Source organism: Bombus impatiens, unplaced genomic scaffold, assembly GCF_000188095.3.
Source record: "Bombus impatiens unplaced genomic scaffold, BIMP_2.2 scf_0896, whole genome shotgun sequence".
Taxonomy (NCBI): Eukaryota; Metazoa; Arthropoda; class Insecta; order Hymenoptera; family Apidae; genus Bombus; species Bombus impatiens.
The window spans coordinates 84,588-103,174 of record NT_177315.1 but is presented as its reverse complement, the minus strand read 5'-3'; the positions used below and the strand labels follow the sequence as shown (position 1 = coordinate 103,174).

General features: G+C 35.1%; 3 long non-coding RNA genes across 4 annotated transcripts; 2 read left to right on the top strand and 1 right to left on the bottom strand.

Moving 5' to 3' along the window:
• Window positions 1-204: 204 nt before the first annotated feature.
• On the bottom strand, window positions 205-8,512 carry LOC100743277. Of its 2 annotated transcripts, XR_004462562.1 has the most exons (4): window positions 8,381-8,512; window positions 3,591-3,798; window positions 2,915-3,040; window positions 205-872 (listed from the first exon to the last, which is right to left on the bottom strand). It is a non-coding gene; the product is annotated as an uncharacterized LOC100743277 (long non-coding RNA). The 2 variants fall into 2 exon arrangements; XR_002947525.2 differs by lacking the exon at window positions 8,381-8,512 and having other exon boundaries at window positions 3,591-3,830.
• On the top strand, window positions 879-1,621 carry LOC117152246. Its single transcript, XR_004462564.1, has 2 exons — window positions 879-1,324; window positions 1,406-1,621. It is a non-coding gene; the product is annotated as an uncharacterized LOC117152246 (long non-coding RNA).
• A 1,801-nt stretch (window positions 8,513-10,313) lies between the features above and the next one.
• LOC112213635 lies at window positions 10,314-12,649 on the top strand. The gene is made up of 2 exons (XR_004462563.1): window positions 10,314-10,403; window positions 10,577-12,649. It is a non-coding gene; the product is annotated as an uncharacterized LOC112213635 (long non-coding RNA).
• Window positions 12,650-18,587: the final 5,938 nt, after the last annotated feature.

Here is an 18,587-nt window from a genome sequence, read left to right as displayed (position 1 = left end):
TCTCTCTCTCTCTCTCTCTCTCTCTCTCTCTCTCTCTCTCTCTCTCTCTCTCTCTCTCTCTCTCTCTCTCTCTCTCTCTCTCTCTCTCTCTCTCTCTCTCTCTCTCTCTCTCTCTCTCTCTCTCTCTCTAATAACGTATCTTGTCTTTTTCTTCTTTTGCGCTTTTTTTTTAATCTTAATTTTTAATTTAAATCCTTTGTTCTCCTACTTAAAGCAATTTATTTTACATATAAAATTTCCTTATTTTTTTTTTTTTTTTACCAGCTAGTTTTATCAGTTTAGAATTCTTTTGAGGCTGTCCCTTCCTGTCAGGCTCGTTCTCGAGCTTTTAACTCATCCTCCTCCTCTTTTTGTGCTCGTGTTTTAAACGTATTTCGGTTCTCGTAGAAGCAATACCCTTCAGGCTTCGTTTTCTCATTTGCTCTTCGAGTTGGCTTCTTTTCCAGCGAAAAAGTACTTCCTTTACTATTTTCCGTCTCCCTCCTCCTTTTGTCCTGCTTCCTCCCTCTCCCTCCCCCTTTCTTCCTCCCGCTCTCCTTCTCTCTCTCTCTCTCTCTCTCTCTTGCGCGTGCTCTATCGTTTCTATCCCTGCGTATGTCTGGAAATATTTTTGTTCTCTGCTCGTTATACGGCTCACATGTCACGTGTCCGGTCGGAACATCTCTCTTCGAAGTCCGTACTCTTTACAGGCTCTTCCCCGCTCTCTTCGCATGCAACCAGCGAACACAACTGGCGCACACACGCACGCACGTACGCACGCGCGCTGATGAGACAATTCCTTTAACTTCTGGACGATTTATTCGAGGATTTAGGGGACCGAGGGATGCGTCAACTGCATACCCTCTTCAGCGGTCTCGTTGATGGCGCGTCACCTGCGAACAGACAGATTACCATCATTTTCTTTCCTTCTTAGCGAATCACGGCTTTATTGTAACACATCGCTGCATACTACCTCACCGATATTTCTATCGCCGATCACCTTTATCAGGCGCAATATTTAATTATTCTGACACATTTCGAATATTATTTCGAATCGAGAGAATAAACCGGCTCGTCCACCTGATACAATCACCACTTGATTTCTTTCTGTGGGCAACATCGAATAAATGCTGCGTAACAGAGACAGAGTCAAGAAAGACGCAGGATATCAGACCCGTCACAACATGTGCCACAATCAATCCGGAAGCGATAACAAGTGCAAGGATTATGCAATCCGACGATTCCAATGTTGCATCGATCAAATGCAGAATCAGAACCAGTTAGACTCGCCATAATTTCGTCTAGTCATCTTTTCATTACCCTGCTTCGTACAGTACGTAGGCTCGTAAGTATTGGAACACTTGTGGCGATCAAGTGGAAATTGGCTCTCGTTTCTCAAGCTTCATGACTCATGACTGTGTTTAAGCGCTTATCGTCTAGGGTTGCGTGACTGAAGAAGAGTATCATGGGGTAAGAGGAACGCTTCTTGACTCGATACACGAGAAAAGAAGCGCCGTGGTTGGTCAAGAGGTTGGGGAAGAACAAAAGGCTCAACGACCAGGTAAAAATCCCGGTTACATCGGCAAATACCAGATGTTTCGTATTTTCGAGAATATTCAAAATATGGCAGGAGCCTCGTAAGGGAAGCAAACAGCACGTTGACAGGCGGCGGAAATTTACATTTTTGAAGATTCATTATGACATTCTATAGATGTCCTATTTGTAATAATGAACCGCTTCTTTCATGATTTTCAGCCGTGTGCCGCATCGCTATATCATAAAGTTCCACTCTGCTCGATATATTTTCATATTCCAAAGAGTCCTCGACTCGCATGACGTCAATTTAATATCGGACATGGACCGGATTTTCTCGTGATTTTCTCTAATTTTTGACAAGCACGATACACGAGCGTATAACCGAATGAGAAAACGTAAATATAATATCGTTTACCGATCGTTAGTTCGAAATTATATTAAAATCGATATTATTCGCGTTTTCGTATTTTACTTTCTAACAAATTAATTTTATAATTTCGAGTTTTATAATTTCGTTGTTACAAGTAGATCGTGAATTTTTATGCATGTATAAGAAATTTGAAGGAAAATTAGAAAAATATGTATTGATAATATACAGGGTGGTTGGTAATTGGTGGTACAAGCGGGAAGGGGCTGATTCTACGCGAAAAAAGAAGTCGAAAATATAGAATAAAAATTTTTCGTTCGAGGCTTTGTTTTCGAGAAAATCGACTTTGAACTTTCGCTCGGTACGCGTGCACTTTATCGCGTCTCGTTATAACTCACTGTAGATCTCACTGTAGATCGTTGTTTCGATGGAAAAATTAAAAAAAAAAATTTTTTTATTCTATATTTTCACCCCCTTTCCGCTTGTACCACCAGTTACCTACCGGCTGGCAGCGGAAACGGTCGGCACGTCAAGCATAGAAAGAAGATTAAAAAGGAAACAGCCAACAGATCTCACAAAGGACATAACCTAACAAACAAACACTCACCTCGCTAAAGAAATAAAACAATCAAATTCGAAGATGGTATCTCACTGGGGGTAGCCATCCACATGTTACTTACCAATTAAGTTAGAAAAATTTACCAAATGTCCAACTGGACAAATTGTAGAATATAAATTAAATAATAATAAAAAAAACCAGTTACCAATCACCCTGCATACAAAATATCCAAAATAGAATACTTGTTTTAGTATATCTAATAAATGAAACAAATGACTATTTTCATTCCATTGTTCGTTACGTTCATCAAGATATAAAATTGCATAAAAATTCCGTCTAATTAGATATAGTGTTTCATATTATTATTTAATAGTATTTAATATTATGAAGGGAATTGAAATTGCGTTGTAAAATACATGGAAAATGAAACGAACGAATTAATTGATATTTATTACCGGCCAAGTGATCCATACCAGTATCCAGGCTGCCGTTGCCACCTTCGATGTCAATATGCCGTGGGATGTGCAAGCAAGCATAGTCAGACACGCCGCAATGTGCAGCCAAACGGAGGGAAATCATTTTGAATACTTATGACGACCCTGTAAAAATGGGCAAATTTACAATTTGAAAGGCAATAGTTTATAAACAGAGAAACCGTGCCTCTCAAGACCAGAACCTGAAATATTAACAAACTATCGAGGACGTAACGTTCTGCGTTGAATTTGTCGTCTCGTGAACGCTACAAAATTTGCCACGTTGAAATTATCTGCCATTTTTCAGCGCTCGAATATTTTACTTTATTCCCTGCTACTAATTTACAAGCGACAGAAAGAATAATCTTTCTACGACAGTCTCTTCTTTCGTAAATTTTTCGCCAGCAAATTTTTCTAATACTATCGAGCTCTTCCATATAGATGGCAGCACAGTTTAGCGGTGTAAAAGATTCTAAATCCTTGTAACTGTTCTACGTACCAACTTAAGGTCCATAAAGCATTTTTCAGTTTCTTGTTATTTCCTGCTCGATACCAATCGACGTATCGTAATCATATTTGTCGTATCAAGGACTAAATGTCCCCGTGGACACTAACGGACATCTGAACTAATGGATCTTTTAATTACTATTGACCGGCTCATAAACGCGTAGTATACCTGACTTAAACGAACAGACAACCATAGAGGACGCGGACGACACCAATTTTCTGAATAGAACGGTTCATTTCCCTATTTATCGTTAATTATACTTCGATGAAGATGCACTTCGTCCTGCTACTAATTTATGAAATGAAACGTTCGTTCCTCTACCATGATAATTTCTTCTTAACAAACAATTCATCTTTCTATATTTATTCGTTACGTTCTGCAAGAATAAAAACGATTGTTAAGCAAATTCGCCTTCTTATATTGTCAATAATGATAATAATAATAATTAAATAATAGAAATAAAAAAAAAAAAGAATTCGCTTTTTACCATTATCGCGGATATGCTATGGATTATGTGCAGAGCGCTGAATCAAATCAATAATCTATGGTGAAACGTTGTATGTACCTGTTATATTGATTATTGATTCATTATAACAATGTAATTATCGGTATTTAGATGCACGCAGTCATGTTGGTAAATATAGCGATGTGAGCATAAATTGAAAATCCTAATTAAACATGATATTTGTCGTTATTTACTGATATATACGTAGGAGATAATTAATGAAGTGTACATTCTATTTTACGTTGCGTTATTATCGCGAAGCTACGAGGCAACGATTATATTATTCGAACGATTCGACGATGATTTTGAAATTCTCATAAATTTTTGTAAATTACTGTTGCAAATAATCATTCGTCATTCGCATCCAGCCACTAATCATCAATTTCGTGAACGAATGGCGGCTGGACAAAATTTAATTATTATAGAAATAATTCTATTACGAAATATATTAAATTTGGTTGGGCGAAATTTGAAACACCCTATATATATATACCACACATTTCACATTACCATATTACACACGTCTTATTTCCATACCGTAGCATATTTTAAATTGCATAAACACCCGCAGTTTAATGAATATATTTACGAGAGTAATTTCGAAACTGGGCATGTCCACTCCCTAAACCTAAATTAATTTTAGTTTTTGAATATTAAAAGCAAAAATTTCTACATATCGTTACTAAACTAGCTCCAGCTTAACACTAAATTTACTAAGCTCGGTCAAATGACCGGTTTGAAAATTTCATTTAAAATTGTACACTCATTGTTATTTTCTTTGCTCGTCCAACATTATCTAAATTCTTATATTAACAAAATTTGAAAAATTGATTGATCAGATAGTATAAGAATTTATATCAGGTTAGACGAATAAAAGAGATAACGATGAATGTACAACTTGAAACTAAATTCTGGTTATTTAATCAGGCCTGGTACAGTTAGTGTTAATCATGCCCAACGCAGTTTGATTTTCGCTATTCTAATCGGCAACTGGTAGGATTTTGTGTGGCTAGAGCCAACGACGAATAAATCCCAATTATAATCGTTTGTAATAATTCCTGAAAAAACGACGGTTCCTTCTATATTATATAATATATATAATATAAACCAATAATATTAATATAAACCAATATAATATAAACCAATATATATATAAACCAATATTATTAATGACAAGTTTTCAGGCTAATTGTTGGTATCCCTGCAGCATAAGATAAGTTTTGACATAGGGTAGATGTGGCAACGTTTCAAATGGAAGCTAACGTTAGATAGAAATCAGTTAGGCTGGTTCTCTGGTACAGTGAAATCGGGAATGGCAGAAAAGCAGGCTGGTCCTTTAGCGTGATGACAACTAGAAATGACATGAACTGCTACATGCGATCACGAGTGATTCGATCACGTTCGTTCGCAATCAGGCTTATTCTTCATAGTAATTTGTGATTCTTCGCGATTGCTTCTGATTCACGGAGAGCGTAACTGCTTCTTTCCACGCATCACATAAGCTGTATATTTTGTATCGACCATGTCAAATGAATATTAGGATTTTAAAATCACCGGGAAAAATTAATATTTTATTTCTTAAAATTCTGATATGAGAGATGAAGCAAAGAAAATTGAATTATTTGTCGTTTTTAATATCGAATAAAGTACGATTTACGTTATATGCAAAAAACGTAGCGTGATCTTGAAGTTACATCATATGCAGATATTTTTTATACAAGCTACATCAAAGTATTTCGTAAGGAATACTGTGATCACAATGATAGATCACTGTCAGTGATTTTGCACGCCACCTTTAACACTAACTTTACCAGGTCCGGTTTCAAAATTTTATTTAAAATCGTGTATTCATTGTTATTTATTTTCTTGTTCGTCTAATTTTATGTGAATTTTCATATTATCTAATTAATCAATTTCCCAATTTTTGTTAATATATGATTATACATGAAATTAGATGAACAAAGGAAATAACGATGAATGTACAATTTTAAATTAAATTTTGAAACCAGGCCTCGTAAGGTTAGTGTTAATGATAACATCTTTCGCTGCTATAATTTACAGCATAGCTGTGTAGCGTTGGTCAAACCTGAAAGAATTTCTTCAAACAAATGGACGATCCCAAAAAAGATTTGGTATTTTCATTTTACATTACTCTCGGACAAGATTGTCATAGATCACGTGGATTAGTATATGTATATTTGTCATTTGTGCATACCATATCTTATCTATGTTAACTAGTTAGTTGTTTTTGACAAGTATATTCGTCATGAAGAAATGGCAATATTTTGTGTTACGACGAGCTCTGTCGGTAATAAAATTAAAAAATAAAACAGACATTTCGTTACAACTTAATTCTATATTATAACAGCAACGCATACTCTATGTTCGACGAGTATACTCATCATTGCGTAATTTTTGCGATACGTTTTAGGTATACACTTTTCAAAGTTTTCAAAGAGATCGCAATAGTCAACTGGTTAAAAAGATGACGCCACTTGCGATCAATGCGACGCGACTCTACGATAGATCAGTGTCATCAATCCACTACGTATTTAAATAACTTTCGTAATGACCAAAATTAGCATCGGTGTTGGCTAAATAAATCTATGGTCCTGTGAAAAAGGAGATTTCAACGAATACCTCGATATTTTTCCAAACTGGACACGACGAGTTTTCATACTATATGTTGCATATCTGCGTCTCATTTAACAGCAAGAACCAGAGCTCGATCGAGAGTAAACCGAGAAGCACCGTAGACTTGTTTGTCGAGGAAGACTCATATCTCCATCGTATAACATAACGTGTTTACACTGCAGATGAATTCGTCAGGAAACGCTTTGGACTGTTACGGTGAAATACGTTGTGATTTGTTGCTACGAATCTTCGTTACGCGAATACACCGTAGCAGCTCGATGAGAAATGAATTATGATTTCAGTATACGACATCGACACTGATAAACATCTACCTACGTGTTGGCTTAGGTAAACAAGTTTCATTTTTCGTATATGTAAATTTCCGTCACACAACCATGGAAAATGGAGCGAATCTTCCATGACAAATAATTCTCTTTTCCTTCACTGATTTATAATTGTTACTGCAGATAGCGACAGTGGAATTGATATTGAGGATAACAGAAAGTGAGAGAGAAAGGGAGAGTGTTCCAGGTTTAATAGCCAAACTTTGCCAGTGTACGATATGAGCAGATAGTCAAGCCAAAAAATATTATATAAACATAGGTCTTTTAAAGCTTTATTGAAAACTTTAAACAAATATTGCATATTAATAATTTACTTTACTGTACTTTAGGTCCATAACCTGTTACAAGCAGGTTCTTATATTCTTATTTCTAACTTCTTACACTATATTTATATTCTTACATTGAGCTCTTTAGTTAGTATATTGTATTGTTATTGTGTTTATATTATATTTTATTCTGTAATGTTATATTATTTAACTCATTTCTAATTAGTATGTATAGTACATATATATGACCACACATATATCATATATATGTGTGTACATATTATGTAGCTGTAAAAAGTAAGAATAAAAGTACGAATAATTTATCACATACATATTTTTGATAATTTTCTGTCGCGTGTAGCATGCTACAATGTAACGCTAAATGGAGTGTACTCATAATTAATTATTTCCTATGTCTAACCGTAAACAATGCCAACAAATATCAAGTTTAATTAACGTTTTCAATTTATGCCCATGCCGCTACACTTATCGGTGTGTTTACGCGTACCTAGACGCTCGTAATGACAGTGTTATCATGAATCGATAATTAATATAACTGGAGCGCACAACGTTCCATCATGGATTATCAATTTGGCTCAGTCTTTTGCGCGTAACGGATACCATATTTCCGATAACGGTAAGAAAGAAATTACTACAAATTTCCAGTTATTTTAAAACTTCAAATCGACTATTTTATGTAACCCTTCACTGTCGTATATCTATATGTGTATATGAGTACAATACATGTATAGCAGTCGTGTTTCTCTTCTAAGGAAATTTCAAAATGTTTTACATAATACACACGATATATAGGATTTACCTAAGAGTTTTGAGCTGAAGTATATTTCTTATTACCTAATAATTACGTCGAAAAAGTGTTTTGCATAAAAGTCGAAAGTCGAAAGACAAGGAGAACAGACAGAAAAATAGTGCCTTACGTCTTCTCTCGTATAATTAACCAGTTAATTGTTGTTGACGAGAAATGGCATGAAGAAATGGCAATATTCTGTGTTATGACGAGTCCCATAATAAGACAGTCATTTCATGATAACTTAATATTATATTACAACAGCCACATATACCCTGTGTTTGACGAGTATACATGTCATCATGTTTTTGCGTCACATTTTAGGTACAAAGAGATCGCAAAAAATAACTGGTTAATAGCATCAACGATATTTCAGCTTAGATGACTCTTAGGTGACTCACCCTGTATACACGAAAGTTTTCCATGGCTTGTGTTTGAATACTTTCGCAAGCATGTACATCTATGTTAATAATTCCACTATAATATATCAGGCTCTCTTCGTTCGATTAACGATATTATCTGAACAGTCTGAAACTGAAGCTTAACTGTGTTCCAGTGATGAACGGTGAATATCTACAATATTTGTACCTGTATAACACGGTTTATTATTAAGTGGCATGGTTGCACGTCGATAGCTTTGCATTAGTTCTCCTTATTCAGGCTATAAATAATTTTCCGATATTGTTTCATCCTCGCACGCGTAAGCGCCCATAAGCCACGCCGAGCGATAGTTATTCTCTTCGTACACATTAAAAATATCATCTTGAGAAAGGATCATGCTCGTGGCTAATGGAAAACTGCCGACATAATAATATCTATCCTGTGGCCTCGTTGCAACACCCTTTCAATACGAATGAATATTAAAGTCTGACATGTTGATATCAACAATAATAATTAATCGCTCTATTTTTAAACGAAGAATTTATTAATAAAAACAGAAGTATCTATTATTCGAAAAAGATAATAATAATAATGATAAGGAAAATAATATAATCGTAATACGTTGACATACGTTAAGTCAGTAAACACGAAATATCTTTTATTATGCTTCTTTAACACTAACCTTACCAGACTCGGTCAAATGACCGGTTTCAAAATTTCATTTAAAATTGTACGTTCACTGCTATTTCTGTTGTTCATCTAACTTTATGTAAATTCTTGTATCAACAAAAATTGAGAAGTTGATTAATCAGATAATTTGACCGGATCTGGTAAGATGTGTTAAAGCGTGAATTGGCGCACCAGTGCCTGGTAAACGACGACATAACAAAATTTAACTGGCCGCCAAATTCAAACTTTAAAAGAACGATGTCTCATATCCATCGATCAAATAATTGGTATATCGATAAAAATAATCGAAAAATTCCTTAGGAATACTATATGCTGATGGCAAAGATGTATTAGTACCAGCGATACGATATTTTGGTTAATAGAGTTACTTTTAAAAAAAGTAAAAGCATATTTGTTTTAGTAAAAGAAAATTTATATTTTATGCGTTAGGACCTAATGATTTTAATAATTGGAAATTCAATAGACTAACAAATGTCTAAAACACACTATCCAACGGTCGACGTAACATGATTTATATAGGTCTAGTGATTTTATGACTTTATTCGTCAACTCATCACTCACCAGCGGTCAGACCTTCGCTTCCCATTGCTGGTCAGCCCACTCTGCATTCCACTTTAACCGAAATACAAATTCGACAGCTCTACCAATCACGGGAAACAAACAAGGCACACCTTCGACCACACCCCACGCAAAATATAAAGCATCGTATCAAACAGTTTTTTCGATCAAACTCAAAGTCGATTTAACTCGATCAACTTTTCAAACAAGCTACAGGTACGCTATGAATGTTTGTGTATTTATGGAATATCAATTCAACCCTTTGAATGCCCAAGACGTTAAATCTGAGTTATTTAAAAAGTGCAAAATTTATATATTTATATATCTTTGTGCCGGCACTCGACGACGGCTTCGTGACACAAAGCATAATATCATCAAAGCGTAAGGCCACATGCTCAATGTGCCATCGATATCCCTACGGTCCTTCCGAATATTCGGAAGAATGCGTACGCGGCAACGGTCGCGAACGTCTAACGAACGCCCGCGGAGTGGGGATATCGAAGGGCAACAAAAGAAAAGAATCTGTCCAAAGATTCATTCGGTTTGGGGCAGCGAAGTGCGACGGGTCAAGTGTAACAGCGAAGCAAACATAGTCGAGAAGCGAGGATTGTTGATTGTTGGTTGTTGACTGTTGATTGTTAGATAAATTATATTATTGAACATCGAGAGTATTTCTTGGGCACCTTACATCAAACACCACTTCATCTTGTTATATACGTGTTTTATTCATTTTTTGACTTCGCGTATCTCTAACTCTCTTTTATTCCCACACCATTCTTTTCATACATATAAAATGTATGTGGTGTATATAAATATTATACAAATATGTGATATGATGTGATATTATACAAATATTATACATATATATGATATTATAGAAATATTATATTTACGTAATATTACATAATATTGTTTATTTTTCTATTTCGAGATCAAAGTTTAATACCACTGTTATACTGATTTACCAGGCTGTTTGTTGTTTCGTCGAAGGAGTTTTAGCGAGAACGGGTTAGTCGTTGGTCAGGGGCAGAGTTCGACTAATTTTTAACACAAGTGTCGCGCCAATGCGACATTGGGTTAAAGTTAAAAGATTGAAGATAAGCGAAACGCTTTAATAGTTATTCCTAATAGATTCAACGGGGGCGTTCCTCTATCTTGAAATTCCCTTCGAAGTACTTTTATCTGTTTCAATTAATTCACCAGGTTTCACGTTCAATTAACAAAAGCGTTTAATTAAAATGTTAACTACAGAACTTCAAAGTGTAAACACTTTGAAGCGAGAATTGACATCGCAAAAGAGGAGAAAACGGAGGATTTTAACATGTGAAGTCTGAATGTTCCACCTTGGTGTCGCAGTTGCGCTAGTTCCGACAGATGGATATCCGTTCCGACCTGGCTAAAGTGAATAAGCAATCTCTGAATGCAAGTGCTGAATACAAGTTTCGTAGGTCCTCTTTAGCAGACCAACTACAAAAGGCCGAAACAAACACGACGAAACTGTTATTAATGTTTCTCTGTATCGTGAAAACGTCCGTGAAAGTGTTTCTTTATTTTAAGAAATTATTAAAATAATGACGTCGTTGTTTCAAAGCAACTGGCGGGAAATTTAAAACTGCACGAAAGAAAAGAACCGAGGGTACTTTTAAAATCGTGTTCTTTTTAAACGTTTTTCTTTGACAGGCACGGGTATCGATTAATGTAATTCAATAACGACTAATAACGATATAACAGAAAAGATTATCCTATAAACTCTTTTCTTAATGTAGAATATCTTTATTATTTCGAGTATTAAGCGAAAATTGAAAACATTGAAAATATCGCTGTTCCGAATAAAAATATTTCGTCCATAAATAAAAATTTGTAGATTTAAAAAGAACCAAACAGCGCAAGAGAAACGAAATAGAATATTATCAAATAGTAGATGAAGTTATTTAAGGAGTTAATGCAATTTATCTAATAACCTAATATAACCATTCACTGTGCTGATAGAACTATTGGATAGCTCTATCTAACCTAGCTAATAAACTTATGGCAGCTCTATATGAGTACTTAACGAAGTTATCTGAACGGCTAATTAAACTACCTAAGAAATTAATGCAGTTACCTGATGAACTGATAAGCTTACGCAGGAAGAAATCTGAAATTTATGATCGATGACTTTGTTACTTGTCAATTTACTAATATTGCGATTTGCTAAATTTTGAAACTAAATTCCACGAATCGGAAGCGATTTAATCGTTTAAAGTAAAATTATAAAATTAAAAAAGGGGATAGGTATGATCTGTAATTCTTTGCTTATCAATTCGTTAATATCATTAATTGGTAATTTATCGATCAAGAGGTCTTCGATGGTAACACAGCGTGATTTAAAACTCTTGCATGGTGCCTCATATTTTTATATACTATTTTATTTATTCACCTGCACGGCATACGGTCTATTTACAGCAATTATTGGCTTCTAGTTTCTGGATTAAATTGAGAAACTGCAATCGATTACTCTGCTTTATTTCTCACTACTAAGCGAACAAACTTCTATTTATTCTACCGATACGACAAGCAAACTGCGAATAGTACGCGTGAACATAGGAAATATCCAAAGCGTAGTTACGTTCACAATTCAATAGGTAAAAGAAATTTCTACTCAACCTTCACTTTTTACGTCATACCCATAAAAATATGAATTCGGCATAAACATCGCACTCTGTGCAGACGATGTCTGATCTTCCGGTTTGTTTTACAAGTGACTGCGAGCGAGTTAGATGCAGTGATCCGACGAGGAATCGCGACAATACCAACCGATTTACCAGCGAATAATACGGTTGAACACGAGTCAACTATCGCATAGAGACAATCTCAAGGGTACACTGCCCGAGGAAATAGAGACTATTGACCTGTGATGAAGCATTGGTACCTCTGGATCGATTACACTCCATACAGCATCTTCGACCATCTTAACAGCTAACTAGTGGAAATACACACATCGACTGACGAAAGTATTCGAAATTTCGCTGGCTCTGTAACGAGACGTAGCTATCGTGTTTGTGTAATAGTAAAATTTGAGATCAGTCCTGAAAATGTACATGTACGAGTACACATAGAAGTTACAAGATATTTATTGCAAACGTATATTTAGTGAAAAATTAGTATACACGGCGCGAATAGTAGCCTTAAAAGTACAATTAATGTTAAAGATAATGTATAAGATAGGATCACCTAAATATCTCCATTATTTGTATTATCGTATACAAAATTTTCTCAGGAGAAACATGCACTGTTTGAAGCAGTACACGTAATATTGGAAACTGGTTTCCTTAGTGATCGTTCCTTTTTACGAGATCCGAAGATCACTGATATCTTTTTGTCGATAAGCCTATATTTGTGTTTGGATATTCTCCTAGAGCATGGAAAAATAAATTCAACGACCTATAGAACTATGGTCCTTCCGATCCTATGCTTTTCAGATATTTGCGTCTGAATGTATTAAAATTTTATATCTCAGGTTGCGCAGCACACCGACTCTTCACGTTTATGTCCAAACATAAACATCGGCTCCTATTACAAGCGATAAGGCACTGGATGATCGCAACTGCGGAAATATTTTCGAATGCTAACCAATGTTTACGTTTGAATGCGTATACAGGAATTAGTATACTGGGTGTGAATTGAAATGCCGCGTAAATTTTTAGCAAGTTCGAAATTCAGAAGCGAATATCTCAAAATTATAAATAATTCGAATGATACGGTTTTACATATGGTTGAATTTTTTTTCACTCTCTACAAGAATATTCCAAAATAAATACACGGATATCAGTGAAAAATATCGGTAACCCTGAAATTTCATAATGAAACAATCACTAGAAAGAAAGATCTACTTTGAGTACTACGTTACGCTCCTTGATGCAGTGCAATTTTCTCCTGGGTAGTTTTCTTACACGACAATAAGTAGTGCAGCTACTTAGGTGATTTCATTTAGTTGATCCACCCTGTATACATTTTCAAGTTCGTTTGAAATTCGACCAACATATTGTCCTGTCTCGTTACAGTGCTAATGAAGTTTCCAAACGTTTTATATAATGCGTAGAATATTATTCAACTTGTAATTAATTCACGACTAAAGCGGAACTGTAAATGGAATAACAAAAAGAGGATTCTCGTTGAAAATCAGTTGACAATTTCTAAATATAGTCTCAGGCTGGTATAGCCGCTTATCTTCAAATTGCACTTGTAACTACTTAGAGTTACAATTTAATGGGGTGAATTCTACAACGTTTCTCTGTACGGCCAGGAGTTGGATTGTTCAGGACAGTTACGCGCCTCATTCGGCTCGGTGCCAACAGGCGTGTAAAGAGTTTCCATAGAACCACGTTCGGCAGCAAATTCACGGAGATCGACCTACGACCAGGACGTTCGACACCTTCTTTTTTCACGGCCACTTGAAACAGAGTACGTTCTTTCAATTGGCTCCGCCCAGGAGCTTATTCTCTGCGCGATATTCAAATATCAAATTCCTGTTTTATGGTTCATTTCAACGTTTTAACCACAGGTCACTTGCCAGCGAAAGGAGCTTCCATTTTTATCTCTTTAGTAGGATTCGGTGGAAGATTTTAGGAACATTGGCGTTTGAATACATTCAGTTTGCAGTTTCCGGCGTACAAAATCTTTTCAATTCTCAGGGGTCTCGAGACTTTCAGTATCCCAACCCTAATTTTTAGAACTCTCGCAAAGTTCAATTAATCGATCGTATGGCGAATGTAGATCAACTTGCTCTATCATTTTCTATAAAATAGTTAACGGCGTGATTAATGAATCACGTCCATAGGGATTGTTCACTGTTGAGAAATTTCCTAACACTTGGAAAGCCAGCACACTTTGCCGCGCGCAAGTTACAACGTTGTTACTCGGCAAAGTAAAAGCTTATTCTTTTTTTACACTTATTTTCATCTTTTTATAATATTGTTATAGAGAAGCTGGATCGAAGGACGTAAGGCCATAGGAAACTACGTATCGACATATTCATGGTGATCATGCATCGACAGTTATTTATAAATAGTTTGATTATTAATAAATAACTTCTTCCTTCTTTTCAGTTATTCTTTCGGTGTACGAGTTAGAACAGTACATGTTTCCCAATGTTTTTCCCTCAGCGCCTCGAAGATCCTGCTGTATCTTTTAGAAGTGGAATCTAGATAAAAAATGATCGTATCCGGTACTATATATACAAATACATAAGTACTGTACATATATAGTACTACGTTACTCTGCTGTACTTTTGTAACTTAAAACGACCAGTACCATAGAAAGTAGTATATGTATTACTTTATCATACTTGTAGTACTGTGGTACAACGAGTACTATACTTCAACTTCAACGAACAATAAACTTTAAGCTTAAGCTAACTCTCCAGAGTTTCAAAGAGTAACAAATTCGATTCTTTGCCGCTGCCAATCTTGTATCGACAGGAATGGTAAACATTTTGGAACGATGTTACAGATGAGGGCGTAGATACTGATAGTTTTGGCTACTGTTAGATGTAAATATCAATCTTTAACAATCTTTCCAATGACGTATGTTTATATGCCATTCTTTTCCTTATCTTGATCTGTGTATATAATTTTCTTATTTATCTTTCTAACTCGTTTGCTACCTGAGCTTGTAATAGGCGATAAATATTATAAAGTATTAGTAGTAAAGTATTATCACACTAAACTCAGAGATCAGCATATTTTATGATTGAGAATATGGAAAGAGCGTTATACAGGGTGGTTGGTAACTGGTGGTACAAGCGGAGAGGGGGTGATTCTAGGCGAAAAAAGAAGTCGAAAATATAGAATAAAAATTTTTCCTGTGAGGCTTTGTTTTCGAGAAAATCGACTTTGAATTTACGCTCGGTACGCCTGCGGTAGGTTATAACGCATGTCACTGTAGATCGTTGTCTCGATGGAAAAATGAAAAAAAAATTTTTTTATTCTATATTTTTGACTTCTTTTTTCGCGTAGAATCCACCAGTTACCAACCACCCTGTATACACTGACAACGTTTGCCGGGGAAGAAATGGGATACCCTATAGACAGTACTATATTAAGTACTGTAGTTTTAATAAAATACTATACATGTATGTTTTTTACATACATCACATTCTATGCATTTTTGCATTTTCAAATTTTCCATCAACGATTATGATAATTAAGTAGCTTAAGAGATTTTCGACTGACGTTTCTTTGGAAAATTGTTACTGTCATCGACATCTAAATACTACAAGGATTACCGTGCACAGGTTAACCGTATTATGCTGAAGCATGGCGATAATAATCTCCTTCTGTTTGGCAAGTATAATCCAGCCAGAGTTACGGGATACGGAAATTTATCTGGTGTCGTCTCTATAAATTTCTCTCGGCCGCTATCAAATGAACCGATCGATGTCATTAATTATTTAACCAGATCGCGTAATTATCATAATCGTTTAACAGTGTAACAGTATGATCGATGCGTAAAGTGATCGTTTAGTTATTCACTACTTTGTCACCTGATTAGTCAACTAATAAGACTCGATTATCCAAAGATTTCGAATTTCGTTTAAACTTTAACCACTTAATTGCGGAATTTAATTTTAGAAACCTCCATCGAAATAAAATTTTTGTTCCACGTGTATACTTGTCGAACGTATCTGTTTAACGTAACTCGTTGTTGCAATCGTTCTCGAGAAATTACAATTTTACAAGGAGATATTAATTTTCGTTAATTCTTCGACGTGGAAATTACGCGCGAAGAAAATCAATCGTCGTTCATATCAAAACAAGGAAAAAGATATATTAAATATTATAATGTATGCTACGATATTTAGATAATGGAAAATTCGAATAGCTGGACGTTCGGATAATGGCGTTTTATTGTTTCGCAAAAGTACCTTTCAAGACGTTGGTAATGTTTGTTGGTTTATGAAAGTCATACTACGTCATTATGACATGCAAACAGAGCATCCACCGTTAGTATTTTCAATTTTATTTTTAAAGGAATACGATTTTGCTCGATCAAGTCGATTGTCTGTTCCCTATGACAGCTGACTGTGTCACGTTGCCAACGATACATAACACTTCGACAAGATCGTCCATTGTTCCAACGAAACAATAACGATCGTAGCGCCATTTACTGGAAATCCGTCGAAACTTTCGCGTTCGTTCGGTATTATACTTATACGATGATATATTTAAAGATATAAAATAACAGAATGAACTTTTAAAGAAAGTAAAATAAAATTCTAGTTATTCTTATTCAGTTAGCTCTTTGAAAAGCGTGTACCTAAAATGTGTCGCATTGTTCACACTGTGTATAGATTTTTCACAATAATTATTTATATTTGTATATTTTTTATTTATTCGTTTCATCTCGTCTTGGCCTCGAAATATTCGAAACATCTTCAAATTTACGAACATATTTTAGTTTTCACTAAAATTCCAATTTGAACAATAAATTATAACTTCTTTTTACGTATGACGAGTATACTCGTCATAACATAAAATACTGCCATTTCATCATGACGAGTATACTCGTCATAACATAAGATACTGCCATTTCATCATGACGAGTATACTCGTCATAACATAAGATACTGCCATTTCATCATGACGAGTATACTCGTCATAACATAAGATACTGCTATTTCATCATGACGAGTATACCCGTCAGAAACAGCTAACTGGTTAATAAGGGGAACTGTGCGCTTTTATCTTTCATCTGTATGTTACGGTAGATCAAAATATGGCATGGTCGTTGCATGATATTATGCATTATTCATTTTCAGAATCACTCTTGTGAAATTTCAATTTAAAGGAAAAAAGAATCTTCAATTTTCTTCTTGCATTTTCTACTTTACATGCTAGTTCTTTTTTCTTATGCCTATATGCATGTATATTTGTATGTATGAACATCGTATTGCGTAATACCAAGGTGAAATTTATTAAAAAAAAAAAAAAAAGAAGAAGAGAAGATATTGATGTTTAAATATATTATCATCGCATCGCGTAATATGTAATTAAAGCTTACTTAAAAAAAGGAAAAAAGGGAGAAGGATAAAAAGTTTCTACGTCTGCACTTAACGAACGATAAAACAGATTTTCAATTATAAATTCTACTTACTTTTCGCTGATGCGTGCTTTCTGGAGCTCATAGTTGGTTAACGACAGCATGTCACATTTCCTGTTACACCGACGAATCCTCCTCAGGGAGCGCACCGCGGTTAATGAAAGCCCCATCGCCAGTCACCGGCATCTTGAACCTCGTGAACATAATAGCCGGCAGAGAATTCTACTTTTCATCGATCGAAACCCGCCTGAGGTTGCATTCTTCAACCGGGTATTTCACAGTCACGATATATCACAGTCGAAGGTGGTACTTCAGTCGGTGTTTCGCGGAATACAACGAACGATTACTGGAAATAAAAAAAAAAACAATTATGAGAATGCTGAATTAACTTTTCGAAGGATAGGAACAAAGAATATCACGAAATAGCTTTAGCGAGAAAGTTTAAGCTTTAACCAGTTAAACAATTTTTAATTTAGCTAAATCTAATTTTAAAAATTCCTTACGTGCGTAGTTAAATTAAATTAAGCAATGACGAGTATATACGTCGAACGCGGAGCAAACGCTCGTATTACAAATTTTACGAAGAAAGTAACGCAAAACAAGGAAGTATCATATTTTTATTTGATAAAAATTAACAATTTATTGTTGGAAAAGGTATCGCTAGTAAAAATTTAAAAATTGCCAAAAAATAATAAAATAAAGTAGACAAAACAAATCGGAGAACAGCCGATATACGCGATAAAGTACAGAAATGGCGATTCATTGGGGAAAATGGAGAATTCGATTTATACAAAGCGATACATTACACGAAGCATAACCGATACACCAAAGAGAATAATCCAGTAATAAAAATTTTGGTTATAAAATACATAACAGTTTTATTAGAAGTATAAAAAAAAC